This window comes from Orcinus orca, chromosome 2 (assembly GCF_937001465.1).
Source record: "Orcinus orca chromosome 2, mOrcOrc1.1, whole genome shotgun sequence".
NCBI lineage: Eukaryota > Metazoa > Chordata > Mammalia > Artiodactyla > Delphinidae > Orcinus > Orcinus orca.
The window spans coordinates 74,946,624-74,963,689 of NC_064560.1; the positions used below are offsets into that span (position 1 = coordinate 74,946,624).

Below are 17,066 nucleotides of genomic sequence, written 5' to 3' on the forward strand. Positions count from 1 at the left end.
AAGGAGCATTTAATACTTAAAACGTGTCTCTGTCTGCATTCTGCAAAGTTTCTTTACGTGTGTTTGTTTACATGGAGTTAATTTTTAAGCTCCTTTGTGATTTTTTTTGGACCTATATAATTTCCAAATATTTCCTAAACTTTCCAGATATTTTTCTCTAATAGGTTTTTAATTTAATTCTTTTGTGGTCCACAAACATATTTTGCTTTGTGGGTTTATTATAGAGTGCAGAATGTTGTCTGTATAAATGAATGTTTTGTGTGCACTTAAGAAGAATTGTATGCTGTTGAGTGGAGCTTTCTAAAAATATTAGGTCAAATTGATTGATAGTGTTCGTCAAGATTTATCCCTTCTGATTTTCTATTTGTTTACAGTAATTGCTGAGAGAAAAGTCAACTTTAATTGTGGATTTGTCTGTTTCTCCTTTCACTTACTGGTTCATGTATTTTGAAGCTCTTTTAATAGGTGCATACATATCTTTTTTTAAAAATGTATTCTTGATGAATTGGGTCTTCTATCTTGTCCCTCTCTATCTCTGGTAATATGTTGCGAAGTCATTTCTGAAATAGCTTGTATAGTTTCTGACAGAAAGTCTGCTGTTATTTTTACTTTGTTGCCTCATATGTAAATTTTCTATTTTGTTTGACTGCTCTTCAGTCTTACAACTTTTTTAGTGACTATGATGTCACTTGATTATAAATGTGCCTTCATATGGTTTTCTCTGTGAAAATCCTGTTTAGTTTTTTTGAGTTTTTTTTTTTAAACCAAATTTAGAAACATATTGACCACTATTTTTTCAGATATCCCACTTATCCCAGGTGATATTTTGGAGGGGAGGGAATTTCAGTTATACTTTTGAGATTGTCTGTCTCAACACTTAACTCCCCCTTTTTTTTCATTCTTTTTTTCCTCTGTTTTATTTGGATGGTTAATGTCATGTCTCAAGGTTCACTGATTGTTTTTTCAATATATAATCTGTTCTTAATATCATCCAGTATGTTTTTTGTTTCTAATAATTATTTTTTATCTCTGGAAGTTTTATTTTTCATTTTTCTCCTCATCATATTCTTATTTTTCTTTACCTTTTCTAACATATAAAACTTATAATCATTGTTTTAATGTCTTCATCTGTTAATTCCATTAACTTTATCATTCCTGGTTCTCTATATTGATTGCCTATTATTATTATGGGCCACATTTCCTGCTTTTCATTATTTGAATGCTGGACATTGTTGGGTATAGCGATTTTTTTGCACTTTTTATACAGTGTTGAACTTTGTTTTTGTACACGTTTAAGTTACTTGGTATCAGCTGAATCCTTTTGAGGCTTTTTTTTTTTTAAAAGCTTAGTCAGCATTGGTCCAGAGTAGCTTTTATTGTGGGGTTAATTTGGTCATCCATTAAGGTTATGTTTTTCTGAGGGTTATAATCCATTTTGAGCATTATTCTCAATTCATTGTAATCCCAATGGATATTATAAAAAAATTTTATTAGTTTGTTTCTGTTTTGTGTTCTAAAGGAAATTTTGTGGTCTTCCCAAGAATAGCTTAGTCACGAAAAAGAAGATCAAATCATAAGACTTTCTCTACTCAAAGCCTATAAATCTACAATAATTACTTTCATGAAATAATGTCACAAGGATAAACAAAAGAAATAAAGAGTCTGAAAGAGGGTCAGTTTGTACATGTGCACTTACTTTATGACAAAACTGGCACTTTAGAGTGGTAGGAAAAGAATTATTCAATAAATGATATTGGAACAATTGGTGATAAAGCAAAAATATGACTCATACTCTATACCATATGCAAAAACCAATTAAAGATTGATTTGTACATCTCAGCGTGAAAGGCAGAACTATAAAACTTTAGAAGCTAAATGTAAGGAGAACATGTTCATGATCTCTGGACAGGAAAATATTCTTAAAAAGAAATAAAATGTGCTGATATAAATAACACAGTTTATAAGTTTGATTACCTTAAAATTAAGAAACTTTGTCCTTGCAAAGTCACCATTAGAATAGAGAGGGAAAGCAGGGTGGAAGATGATATTTGCAACACATGTAACAGACAAAATGTAAATATCAGAATATTCAAAGCACTTCTGCACATCAGTGTGACAAAGACAAAAAATCCAATAGAAAAAGGGGTAAGAGACATAAAAAGGCACCTTCTGGTTTTTTTTGGCTGCATGACACAGCATGTGAAACTTCCCCGATGAGGGATTGAACTCACATCCGCTGCAGTGGAAATGCGGAGTCTTAACCAGTGGACCACCAGGGAAGTCCCTTAAAGGCACTTTCTAAAAGAAATACAAGTATTCAAGAAATATGTGAAAAAGGTGCTTAACTTCATTAGTAATCTGGGAAATACAAATTAAAACTGCAAAGAGGCTCCATAAAACACTAGAGTGTCTGAATTTAAAAAGTAGATTGACAGTACAAGTTTTGGAGAGGATGTTAAGTTATAGCAACTCAGTAAACACTGCTGGTAGGAATATATGTTACTACAACCGCTTTAGGAAACAGTTTGTTACTTGCTTACCCTGTGACCCAATAATTTCCTTCCATGAGTATACCCCTGAGAGTAGTGAATGAACATGTGTACCAAGAGATATGTTGATAATATTGGTGGCAGCAGTGTTTTAGTAGCTTCAGACTCAATTCAATATTCATCAACAGTTGATTGAATAAAATTGTGATATGTTTATATATATATAACATATATATGTTTATATATATATTTATATCTGTTTATTTTATAGCAATAAAAATGGATGAACTACAGCTACATACTACACAGGTAACACAAATATGTTTCTCAATAGAAGCTAGAAACAAAAAAATTCATTATTTGTGATTCCACTTATGCAGAGTAAAATCAAAGCACATAAAAACACGTAAAATGTATACATTTCATGCTTGTGTATATTTTATGTTAACACCAAATATGCCAGTTCCTAATTGTATTGCATGCCTACCCATATTGCTATACTTCTTTTCACATTCATTTAGAAATCTTCGGATTCTGAATATAATGGTATATGCCAAATCATGTTTATCTTTATAAATAAAGATAAAGTTAGACCTAGAACAGCATTTATATACAGGTTTGATTCAGGTGATACAAGGTTAAAAGATTTAAATGCATTTAGTATTCGTAATAATATAGAGAATGGAGATGGTTTCTAGTAAGAATAATTTATCTTTTTATAGGATGCAATTATTGGCAAAGGTTTTTTTCCAGAAATCATTATGATCTGGGCTAGGTATAAGAATCTACATTTTAAAAATGACAGAGTGCTAATATTGAAAGTGAGTTGGTGGTGGAGGACTAGAATCTCATTCTCATTTTCACACCTTGCCTTGATGTGTCCTTTATTTTTTCTGTGTGTCCCATGTGAAGACGACATTGCTCTTATGTATGTGTAATTAATCTGGGAATGAAAGGTCATGAATGGATGGGATTTAGTCTTAAGGGCAGTTTACAAAATATCCTTTTTAATAATAATTTTAATAATATGGTGCTTATCTCTAAGGAGCCCAAGGTGCCCTGTGGTTATATCCTCATAATTTCCTGCAAGAGTTTCAGCTATATTCTTGCTCCACTTTGTACAACTGATTTGAGGTAGTGAAGATGTGAGTCACTAAAAGTCACATGGCAATTCATTGGTATATCTAGAAATAAAATACACATTTTATAGGCTGGTCATTCTAATAAAAATTTCAGTTATAATGTCTTTTTAGTCAGTAGTTTGGATTATTTATCATGATTAATAATTTGTATCATTTAAAAATGTGTGTCTTTAAGGAAACACAATTAAAAAAAAATCTTCAAACTCCCTGTACAATTAAATGAAAGGAGCGATAGTGACCTTAAAAAAATTACTTCTAGTTTCCATCAAATTTAGTTAATACATAATTTTTCACACTATATATGTTGTGTAAAATAAGTTGTATATTTCTCTATTAGGAATAGGTTCTTAACAATATACCCCTAAGCTCTCCTCTAATTTTTTAGCATTCAGCTTTAAAATGTCTCTAATCTGAATATATAACCAGTTATTAATCAGAGAAATCCAAATGAACTAGAAGGATACTATTTTAGAAGTTTAGATGATTTCTCCCCTCCCCTGAACCTATTTATGTTTTGCTATATTAACGATTTTACCTAAAACATTCAAAATAAACTCACAGTGAGAAGTGATATTTTGGAGTTAATGATTTTAGGAAGGGTACCAATATTTAGTATTTCAGTTGTCCTAATTTTTCTAAGAACTAGTTGTTTGGATGTGTTACAGCCAAGTCACAGCTAGCCCTTGCAAACTTAGAAAAAGGCTCTTCTCCCAATTTTAGGTGGATGCTGCCCTCTGCTAGGGTTCAGGGTTTAGAGAGTGGAGAACAAACTGGATTCAGTCCCCACTTGCCTTCTCTTGGCCCTATGCCCATGTGCAGGTGCAACCTCCACCATTGTTCAAAATGCCTTGAGTCATAATGATTTCTTGCCTTTCTTTTGATAGACTTATATCATTTAAATTGTTTTTCAGACCAGAATATCTATCATGATACCCATGAATTTGTTAGGCAGTCCCTTTTGTAGTTAGTATGGGATTATTTTCTCAGTGATATCTATGTTTCATACTTTTATTGATCATATGTTAATGTTTTTGAATTTTACCTAAAATTTATAACCAAATATAAGTCAGAGCTTTATAAAATTAAGTGTAATTGTTTGTAGGGTATGTTCTGCCTTTATGAAAGTTATATAATACAGAAAAACTGTTTTCAAGTAATAGCTATAAGTTCAAAGTAAAGTTTGTTTTCCTTATTGAATCATATCTTTAAATACTGAGTAGTAGCCATCATTAAGTTCATACAACATATTGTATTTTAAAAATGTGTAATTAGATATAGCATGTGTAATTCTGGCTGAAATGGAATGCTTTGGTCATTTTCCATAAAACAATAGTTAAATGATAGTCTTAAATTAATTTAGAATTTGAATTTCTGCCTGGATTTAATTGTTTGTAAACAGTAATAAAAATATTCTATTTTACAGTGAAGAAAAATGTTCTTGTATTAAAGTAACTGAAAGATAAATCTGTAAGAGCAAAGAATCTCTAATCACATTGAAAATTACAGTAAGATAGTCTCCCTCAAGTTCATGCGACTAAGAGAATAGCGGTTATTTTGTTTATATAGTTAATAAGGGAATGCAAGACATCATTTGTGACTGTGTGTATGTGTGTGCACACGTGTGTGCATAAGGTAGTTGCATTGCCCAGTACTGAAATTGGGATTAAAATTATTTGGCATTGCTTGATTCTGATTTTTTAAGATCTTTTAGCAAAGTGGATGGCTATTAGGGTTTCTTGCTTATTTAGATCAATTTTTTTCCCCTTGTAGTAGATAAAAATTAGAGGACCCAAGGCAATTCGTGTTTAACTGCAATTAAAAAAAATTAACAACATGCTACTAAAAAACCAATGGGTCAACAGTGAAATCAAAGAGGAAATCAGAAAATACCTTGAGACAAATGACAATGAAAACAGAACATTACAAAATCCATGGGATGCAGCAAAAGTAGTTCAAGGAGGGAAGTTCATAGTAATATAGACCTTCCCCAAGAAACAAGAAAAATCTCAAACAACCCAACCTACCACATAAAAGAATTAGAAAAAGAAGAAACAAAACCCAGAGTCAGTAGAAGGAAGGAAATATGAGAGAGGAAATAAATAAAATAGAGATCAAAAAGCAGTAGAAAAGATCAATAAAACCACGAGCTGGTGTTTTGAAAGGGTAAACAAAATTGACAAGCATCTAGCTAGGGTCACCAAGAAAAGAGAAGAACCCAAAGAAACAAAATAAGAAATGAAAGAAGAGAAATAACAACCAATACTGCAGAAATACAAAAAACCGTAAGAGAATACTGTGAACAATTATATGCCAACAAATTGGACAACCTGGAAGAAATGAACAATTTTCTAGAAACATACAACCTACCAAAACTGAATCAAGAAGAAATAGATCATTTGAATGGACTGAATACTGGAAGTGAAATATAATATGTAATTTAAAAAAACTCCCTGCAAGCAGAAGTCCAGGACCAGATGGCTTCATTGGGAAATTCTACCAAACATACAAAGAAGGACTTATACCAATCTTTCTTCCAAAAGATTGAATATGAGGGAACACTCCCAGAGTCATCCTATGAAGCCACCATCACCCTGATATCAAAACCAAAGAAACTACCAAAAAAAAAAATTACAGGCTAGTGTCTTTGGTGAATGTAGTTGCAAAAATTCTCAACAAGATATTAGCAACTTGAATCCAACAATACATAAAAAAGATCATATACCACAATGAAGTTGGATTCGTCCCAGGGTCACAAGGATGGTTCAGCATACACAAATCAATCAATGTGATACACCACATTAACAAAAGACAAAAACCACATGATTATCTCAATAGATGCAGAAAAATTATTTGATAAAACTCAACATCCATTCACGATAAAAACTCCCATCAAAGTGAGTATAGAGGGAACATATCTCAACATAATAAAAGCCGTTTATGACAAACCCACAGCCAACATAATACTCAATGGTGAAAAGCTGAAAGCCTTCTTCCTAAATTCTGGAGCAAGACAAGGATGCCCACCCTCACCACTTCTTTTCAGCGTAGTATGGGAAGTCCTAGCCACAGCAATCAGACAAGAAAAGGCAATAAAAGGTATGCAAATTGGAAGGGAAGAGGTAAAATTGTCATTATATGCAGATAACATGATACTCTACATAGCAAACCCTAAAGACTCCACATAAAAACTAATATATGAAATCAGCAAGGTAACAGGATACAAGATTAATATACAGAAATCTGTTGCATTTCTTTACACTAACAATGCAATATCAGAAAGAAAGTTAAAAAAAAAATCCCATTTAAAATCACGTCAAAAATACCTAGGCACATATCTAACCAAGGAGGTGAAAGACCTATGTGCTAAAAACTATAAAACATTGATAAAGAAAATTGAAGACAATTCACAGAGATGGAAAGATATCCCATGTTCTTGGATTGGAAGAATGAATATTATTAAAATGGCCATACTACCCAAAGTAATCTACAGATTTAATACAATCCCCATCAAAAATACCCATGACATTTTTTCACAGAACTAGAACAAATAATCCCCAAATTTGTATGGAACTATAAAAGACAAAGAATTGCCAAAGCAATCCTGAGGCAAAAGAACAAAGCTGGAGACATAACCCTCACAGACTTCAGAAAGTACTACGTAGCTATGGTAATCAAAATAGCATGGTATTGGCACAAAAATAGACATATAGATCAATGGAACAGAATAGAGAGCCTAGAAATAAACCCACACACCTATAGTCAATCTTTGACAGAGAAGGCAAGAATATACAATGGAGAAAAAACAGTCTCTTCAATCAGTGGTGTTGGGAAAGCTGGACAGCTGCATGTAAGTCAATGAAGTTAGAACACACCCTTACACCATGCACAAAAATAAACTCAAAATGGATTAGAGACGTAAATATAAGACATGTCACCATAAGACTCCTAGAAGAGAACATAGGCAAAACATTCTCTGACATAAATCGTAGCAATATTTTCTTAGATCAGTCTCCCAAAGTAAAAGAAATAATAACAGAAATAAACAAATGAGACCTAATCAAACTTAAAAGCTTTTGTGCAGCAAAGGAAATCATCATCAAAACAAAAAAACAACCTACAGAAGGGGAGAAAATATTTTTAAGTGATGTGACCGACGGGCTTAATTTCCAAAATATGCAAACAGCTTATAAAATACAGTATCCAAAAAGAAAACCAACTCAAATCAAAAATAGGCAGAAGACCTAAGTAGACATTTCACCAAAGGAGATATACAGATGTCCAACAGGCACATGAAAAGATGCTCAACTTTGCTAATTATTAGAGAAATGCAAATCAAAACCACAGTAAGGTATCACCTCACACTGGTTATAATGGCTATCATCAAAAAGTCTACAAATAATAAATGCTGGAGAGGGTATAGAGAAAAGGGAACCTTGCTACACTGTTGATGGGAATGTAAATTGGTACAGCCACTATGGAGAACAGTATGGGTGTTCCTTAAAAAACCAAAAATAGAGCTACCATAGGATCTAGCAATCCCATTCCTGGGTGTATATCTGGAAAAGATAAAAACTCGTAATTCGAAAAGATACATGCACCCCAGTGTTCATAGTAGCACTATTCACAATAGCCAAGACATGGAAGCAACCTAAGTGTCGAATGGATAAAGAAGATGGGTGTGTGTGTCTGTGTGTGTGTGTATACACACACACACACAAAATGGAATATTTCTCACCCATAAAAAAGAATGAAGTATTGCCATTTGCAGCAACATGGATGGACCTAGAGAATATCATACTAAGTGAGGTATGACAGAGAAAGACAAATATTTATATATGGAATCTAAAAAATAGTACAAATGAATTTATTTACAAAACAGAAACAGACTCACAGACATAGAAAACAAACTTATGGTTACCAAAGGGGAAAGGGGTGGGGAGGGATAAATTAGGAGTCTGGGATTAACAGATGCACGCTACTGTATATAAAATAGGTAAACAGTAAGGATTTACTTTATAGTACAGGGAACGATATTCAGTGTCTTAAAATAACCTATAATGGAAAATAATATGAAAATCATGTGTGTGTATATATATATGTATGTGTAGATATATAACTGAACCACTTTTCTGTACACCTGAAACTAATACAATATTGTAAATCAACTATACTTCGATAAAAAAACTTAAAAAATAAATATAATAAACTTCTGATTACTCTTTTTAAAATGTCATTCTACATTTTTGAAGTCAAGAATCATAGAGTGAAAGCAGTGATATCCATAAGTGAAATTAAGAAAGCAGTTCTATTTATAATAGCATCAAAAGAATAAAGTACTTAGGAATAAATTTAACAAAAGAAGTGCAATACCTGTACTCTGAAAACTAGAAAACATTGTTGAAAGAATCTAAAGGCAACCTAAGTAAATGGAAGACATACAGTGTTTATGAATTAGAAGACTTACTACTATTAAGATTTCAGTACTCCCCAAACAAATTCAGGGCAATCCATATCAAAATGTTAGCTGGATGTTTTTGCAGAAATTGACAAGCTGATCTTAAAGTTCACGTGAAAATTCAAGATACCTTGAATAGCCAAAAACCAGTCTTTAAAAATAATAAAGTTGGAGGATTCCCATTTCCTGATCTCAGAACTTAACTACAAAGCTATGGTAATCAAGACATTTTGCTACTAGTGTAGGGATATACATACAGATTAATGGAGTAGAATTGAGAGTCTAGAAATAACCCATACAATTTATGGTGAATTGGTTTTTTTGGAGGGGGGTCTGGAGATTTTTATTTCGTAAGTTTTTTTAGTTACAAAATCAATTTCTCAGAGTTACTCAAATAATCTCTTTGATCTGTTTTGAGTTTTTGTTTTTGAAGAATGAATCAATTTGCTCCAAAGGTATAGAATTTATGTGTGAAGCATTGTTTCTAGTAGTCCCTTATTTTCCCTTTAATGTCTTAGGGGTCTGTAGTGATATTTTCTCCTTCATTTCTGATATTGTATCTTCTCCCTTAGTTTGTCAGTCTTATGAGAGATTTATCAATTTATTGGTCTTTTCAGAGAAACCGTTTTTCATTTCATTGATTTTCTCTATTTTTTTCCCTTTTCAATTTCATTTACTTCTACTCTTATATCTTCTTTCTTTCTTTGCTTTGGGTTTATTTTGCTCTTATTTTTCTAGTTTCTTAGATTGGCAGCTATGATTGTTAATTTGAGACATTTTTACTTTCTAATGTAAGCCTGTGAAGTTGTACATTTCCTTCTAAGCACTGCTTTAGCTGCATCCCACATATTTTGCTATGTTCTACTTCATTTTTGACCAGTTAAAAACGTTTTCTAATTTCCCTTCATTCATGAATTATTCTGACTTGTATGGTTTATTTCCCAAGTATTTGGAGATTTTTTTGTTACAGATTTTAGTTTTAGTGGGACACCTAGATATACACATGTAAATGAACAAAGTTGTTTCCTAGCTTTACACCATATACAAAAATTGGCTCAAAGTGGATCAAAGACTTAAATGTAAGAGCTAAAACCATGTAAACTTAAGTTTTCAAGACCTTGAACGAGGCAGTGGTTTCTTAGATATGACACCAAAAACGCAAGCAACCAAAGAAGAAATAAGACATACTGAACTTCGTCAAAATTAAAAACTTTATCCTTCTGGGGACACTGTCAAGATAGTGAAAAAACAGCCTGCTGAATGGGAGAATATATTTGCAAATCATATTTCTGATAAGGGTCTAGTATCCAGAGTATATAAAGAACTCTTACAAGGTAACAATGACAAGCCAAATAACCCAATTTACGAAAGGATTTGAAATATACGTTTCTCCAAAGAAGATATACAAATGGCCAATAGGCTCATGAAAAGATGCTTTATATCATTAGTCATTAGAGAAATGCAAATGAAAACTACATTGAGATACCACTTCACATCTACTAGGGTAGTTGTAATAAAAAAGACAATAACAAGTGTTGATGAGGGTGTCTGAAATTGGAACCGTTGTACATTACTGGTAGGATGGCAAAATGGTTCAGACCCCTTGGAGCACAGCCTGGTGGTTCCTCAAAAAGTTAAACATAAAGTTACCACGTGACCCAGCAATTCTCCTCGTAGGCATATACCCAAGAGAATTGAAAACATATCCACACAAAAATCTGCATACCACTGTTCATAGCAGTTAATAGTTAAGTAATGGAAGCAACCAAATATCCATAAACTATTGAATGAATAAATAAAATGTGGTATATCCATAAAATACAACATTATTCAGCCAAAAAAGGAATGAGGTACTGATAATACTTAACATAGATGAGCCTTGAAAACATTATGCTAAGTGAAAGAAGCCAGACACAAAGGGCTGCATATTGTCTGATTTCATTTTATGAGATGCCTCAAATAGGCAAATCTGTAGAGTCAGAAAGTAGATAAGTAATTTTCAGGAGTTGGGGAGAGGAAGGAATGGGGATTGATAGCTAATGGGCATTGGGCTTCTTTTTAGGATGATAAAAATGTTCTGGAATTATATTAGGGATGGTTGCAAAAAAAAACCCAACAATGAACTCCGAATTGTACACTTCTAAAAAGGTGATCTTAATGGCACACATCAATTATAACAATTAAAAATCACCTAGAAATGAAAACAGTGGCCTACTTCTGATATAAGTTATCATCAAACCAGGATATCCTTGAGAGTGAGGAGTCTCGCTTAATAATTATATCCATACAATAAACATAAAGCTGGCTGTCCCAGGTACACCAGAGTGTATGTTCTCCCTGCTTCTTGGTGTGTTTAAGCTATTTTCTTTCTCACATAGAAGACAGAGATATAAAATTTTTCTTGTCCTTCATTATCGAATGTGGAAAAAGAAAAAGACTAAGACAGCCATGTTATTCAAGGAAATAGAGAAGGTATTTCTCTATGGAAATGAATGTAAATGTGTGTATGAAGTGCAATGTGTAGCTATAATACAATTAGATCTTTATTCATTTATATGATTTTGTCACTTAACTGTCACACATAACCAACCAGTGTTTGAATGAATAAGAAGTTTAGTGCTGTAACATAATAAAACAGTTGCTCTGAGCTAGGGATGTGCATCATAATAATATGTGGAGCTTTTAAAAATTACTCTTGCTTGGACATCAGTCTCAATTATGATTTGATAGTTTTATTGTGGGGCCAGGGTAAGTTCATGCATGCAAAATATATGTTATAGCTGCTCAGTTGAATTTAGTATCCATTTAATTTGAGAGCCACTGCATTAAATCAGAGTTTTATTGATTCATTTATTGAAATATATAGTTATTACTGTTTGGTGGATAAATAGTAAACAGCTGTAGGACCTGAGAGAACCTTAGTCTAAACAATACCCACCTACCTTTTTCCCACCCAGGGCTAGCCCTGTTGGTAATCCAGAAATTGTGATTCCTCTACTCCAAGAACAGAGATTGGGAGGAATCTTATTTATTTATTTATTTAGGTTACATTGAAGCAGGAGCAGTAGTGGGAAGTAGGTAGAGGCTCAAGTTCCTTTGCAAATGCTTGAAACTTACATCCTTGGCAGACAGGGAAGGGTATTTTCATCACTGTGTGGAATAGGAGGGATTGGAAGATGGAGACCTTGTAGGAGGTCAGAACTCTTTCATTTAGCTGATAACTGCCCACAGCCTTTGTTTTTTGACAGCCCATTTTAGCGCCAGATAAATTGCCCTCTGATGGTGGAATTGGGGGAGGACATAGTGTAATGTTGTGGTTTCTCTTGTATAGCCACACATAGTTTAGAAGACATTATCTTAATGCTAGACTCATGAAATTGGAGTTGCGTTGCTCCTTGAAGATTTTGCAGTTTAGCTTATTTAGTGATGGATCATATATGTACAAAAATGTCCCCATGACATTTTTAATTGATAGCCTTTCTTCAGCCACTGCTTAAATTGTCCTACTGGTGATGCTATACTGTTATACTACACATGGCATTAGAGCCAAAATTTTAACTCTGCCTCCTTGTGCTGACTTTGGATGAGAGCTAACCATTTTGGCCTCAGTTGCTTCACCCTAGAAATGGAGCAAATGCTAACTACCTCACAGGATGATTGTGACTACTAAATGAGGTACTGTACATTAATTTCTGACACAGCTGTTGGTACATGTAGACATTGGATAAATGTTAGTGACCTGTAAGTAGTTCAGTGAAGAACAGCTGACTGCCTTCAAAAGGTTGGCTTTTAGAGAGTTTTCACAGCCTGGGGCCTGAAATCTTTCTTACACTTTGATTTATTGCTTCCATTTGTTAACTTAACAATTGTTTGTTAACCATCTGTTTTTGGGCTAGGCACTTCGGTAGCTTCCGAGGTTTTAAGGGCAAATGCAGCAGACTTAATCCTCTCCCTCCCTGAGCTTACAGTCTGGCAGGGGGAAAAAGAAATTAAACATTCATTTGTACAAGTAATTTATTTGTGGTAAATGCCATAAAACAGAAGTACAGAGAGCCACAGAGGAGAGCGCAGCAACAGGGATGCAGAGGGAAAAGCAGAGAGATTCCCGCACAGAGGATCGGTGCCGACTGGCACTCACCAGCCCAAGAGGCTTGTCTGCTCGCCCGCCGGGACAGGCGGGGGCTGGGAGCTGAGGCTCAGGCTTCGGTAGATGCAGGGAGAGGACTGGGGTTGGCAGTGTGAAAACAGCGTGAAGTGCACCATGGTTAGCCAGGAGGGAGTCCGGGAAAAAGTATGGACCTGCCGAAGAGATAAGAGACTTTTCCTTGCCTCTTTGTTTCCTGGTGCTCGAAGAGCACTGCTTAAAGCAGCTCCAGAGACAGGCGGAAGCCGCAGCTATCATGGTGGACCCCAGAGAGGGGCACGAGTTTCTAAGGCTGCTGCTGCCGCCACCAACAAGACTGTGTACGAGCACAGGTCACTATCCACACTTCCCTTCCCTATCCACACCTCCCCTCCCAGGAGCCTGTGCAGCCCGCCACTGCCAGGGTCCCGTGATCCAGGGACAACTTCCCCAGGAGAACGCATGGCGCGCCTCAGGCTGGTGCAATGTCCTGCTGGCCTCTGCCGCCGCTGGCTCGCCCTGCATCCATAACCCTCCCTCCAGCCGGGCTGAGTGAGCCAGAGCCCCAGAATCAGCTGCTTCTTTAACCCTGTCCTGTCTGAGCGAAGAACAGACGCCCTCAGATGACCTACACGCAGAGGCGGGTCCACATCCAAAGCTGAGCCACAGGAGCTGTGGGAACAAAGAAGACAAAGGGAAATTTCTCCCAGCAGCCTCAGAGCAGTGGATTAAAGCTCCACAATCAACTTGAGGTACCCTGCATCTGTGGAATACCTGAATAGACAACGAATCATCCCAGATTGAGGAGGTGGATTTTGGGAGCAAGATATATTATTTCTTCCCCTTTTTCCTCTTTTTGTGAGTGTGTATGTGTATGCTTCTGTGTGAGATTTTGTCTGTATAGCTTTGCTTTCACCATTTGTCCTAGGGTTCAGTCCGTCTGTTTTTTTTTTTACCTTTAAAAATTCTTTTCTTAAAAAAAAAAAATAAATAAAAAAAAATAAACATTCTTTTCTTAATAATTATTTTTTATTTTCATAACTTATTTTATCATACTTTATTTTATTTTATCCTCTTTCTTTCTTTTCTTTCTTTCTTTCTTCTTCCTTCCTTCCTTTCTTTTCTCTCCCTTTTATTCTGAGCCGTGTGGAGGACAGGCTCTTGGTGCTCCAGCCAGGCATCATGGGTGTGCCACTGAGGTGGGAGAGCCAACTTCAGGACATTGGTCCACAAGAGACCTCCCAGATCCACGTAATATCAAACGGCAAAAATCTCCCAGAGATCTCCATCTCAATGCCAAGACCCAGCTTCACTCAACGTCCAGCAAGATACAGGGCTGGACACCCTGTGCCACGCAACTAGCAAGACAGGAACACAGCCCCATCCATTAGCAGAGAGGCTGCCTAAAATCATAAGGCCACAGACACCCCAAAACACACCACCAGACGTAGACCGGCCCACCAGAAAGACAAGATCAGCCTCATCCACCAGAACACAGGCACTAGTCCCATCCACCAGGAAGCCTACACAACCCACTGAAACAACCTTAGCCACTGGGGATAGACACCAAAAACAATTGGAACTATGAACATGCAGCCTGCAAAACGGAGACACCAAACACAGTAAGATACACAAAATGAGAAGACAGAAAAACACACAGCAGATGAAGGAGCAAGGTAAAAACCCACCAGACCTAACAAATGAAGAGGAAATAGGCAGTCTACCTGAAAAAGAATTCAGAATAATGATAGGAAAGATGATCCAAAATCTTGGAAATAGAATTCAGAAAATGCAAGAAACATTTAACAAGGACCTAGAAGAACTAAATATGAAACAAGCAACGATGAACAACACAATAAATAATATTAAAAATACTCTAGAAGGGATAAGTAGAATAACTGAGGCAGAAGAACAGGTAAGTGACGTGGAAGATAAAATAGTGGAAATAACTACTGCAGAGCAGAATAAAGAAAAAAGAATGAAAAGAACTGAGGACAATCTCAGAGACCTCTGGGACAACATTAAATGCACCAAGATTCGAATTATAGGGGTCCCAGAAGAAGAAGAGAAAAAGAAAGGGACTGAGAAAATATTTGAAGAGATTATAGTTGAAAACTTCCCTTATATGGGAAAGGAAATAGTTAATCAAGTCCAGGAAGCACAGAGAGTCCCATACAGGATAAATCCAAGGAGAAACACGCCTAGACACATATTAATCAAACTGTCAAAAATTAAATACAAAGCAAACATACTAAAAGCAGCAAGGGAGGGCTTCCCTGGTGGCGCAGTGGTTGAGAGTCCGCCTGCCGATGCAGGGGATACGGGTTTGTGCCCCGGTCCGGGAAGATCCCACATGCCGCAGAGTGGCTGGGCCCGTGAGCCATGGCCTCTGAGCCTGCGCATCTGGAGCCTGTGCTCCGCGACAGGAGAGGCCACAACAGTGAGAAGCCCGCGTACCACAAAAAAAAGAAAAAAAGCAGCAAGGGAAATACAACAAATAACACACAAGGGAATCCCCATAAGGTTAACAGCTGATCTTTCAGCAGAAACTCTGCAAGCCAGAAGGGAGTGGCAGGACATACTTAAAGTGATGAAGGAGAAAAACCTGCAACCAAGATTACTCTACCCAGCAAGGATCTCATTCAGATTTGATGGAGAAATTAAAACCTTTACAGACAAACAAAAGCTGAGAGAGTTCAGCACAACCAAGCCTGCTTTACAAGAAATGCTAAAGGAACTTCTCTAGGCAAGAAATACAAGAGAAGGAAAAGACCTACAATAACAAACCCAAAACAATTAAGAAAATGGGAATAGGAACATACATATCGATAATTACCTTAAATGTAAATGGATTAAATGTTCCCACCAAAAGATACAGACTGGCTGAATGGATATAAAAACAAGACCCATATATATGCTGTCCACAAGAGACCCACTTCAGACCTAGAGACACATACAGACTGAAAGTGAGGGGATGGGAAAAGATAATCCATGCAAATGGAAACCAAACAAAAGCTAGAGTAGCAATTCTCATATCAGACATAATAGACTTTAAAGTCTGTTACAAGAGACAAAGAAAGACACTACATGATGATCAAGGGATTGATCCAAGAAGAAGATATAACAGTTTTAAATATTTATGCACCCAACATAGGAGCACCTCAATGCATAAGGCAAATACTAACAGCCATAAAAGGGGAAATCAACAGTAACACAATCATAGTAGGGTACTTTAACACCCCACTTTCACCAATGGACAGATCATCCAAAATGAAAATAAATAAGGAAACACAAGCTTTAAATGATACATTAAACAAGATGGACTTAATTGATATTTATAGGACATTCTATCCAAAAACAGAATACACATTTTTCTCAAGTGCTCATAGAACGTTCTCCAGGAGATATCATATCTTGGGTCACAAATCTAGCCTTGGTAAATTTAAGAAAATTGAAATCGTATCAAGTATCTTTTCCGACCACAACACTATGAGACTAGATATCAATTACAGGAAAAGATCTGTAAAAAATACAAACACATGGAGGCTAAACAATACACTACTTAATAACGAAGTGATCAATGAAGAAATCAAAGAGGAAATAAAAAAATACCTAGAAACAAATGACAATGGAGACACGACGACCCACAACCCATGGGATGCAGCAAGGGCAGTTCTAAGAGGGAAGTTTATAGCAATACAATCCTACCTTAAGAAACAGGAAATATCTCAAATAAACCACCAAACCTTACACCTAAAGCAATTAGAGAAAAGGGAACAAAAAAACCCCAAAGTTAGCAGAAGGAAAGAAATCATAAAGATCATATCAGAAATAAATGAAAAAGAAATGAAGGAAAC

The 17,066-nt window shown here is 35.6% G+C and overlaps 1 protein-coding gene across 11 annotated transcripts in view; it reads left to right on the forward strand.

Annotated features, from left to right (window-relative positions):
* MEF2A (myocyte enhancer factor 2A) overlaps nt 1-17,066 on the forward strand; it is a 174,867-nt gene that overhangs the window by 30,347 nt on the left and 127,454 nt on the right. The window contains exon 3 of one of the 11 annotated variants that reach the window (XM_033431437.2): nt 2,761-2,798. The exons of the other annotated variants lie outside the window; for them this stretch is intronic. The gene's annotated coding sequence lies outside the window, so the exon portion shown is untranslated. The remainder of the gene's footprint in view (nt 1-2,760; nt 2,799-17,066) is intronic. 11 annotated transcript variants of the gene reach the window in all.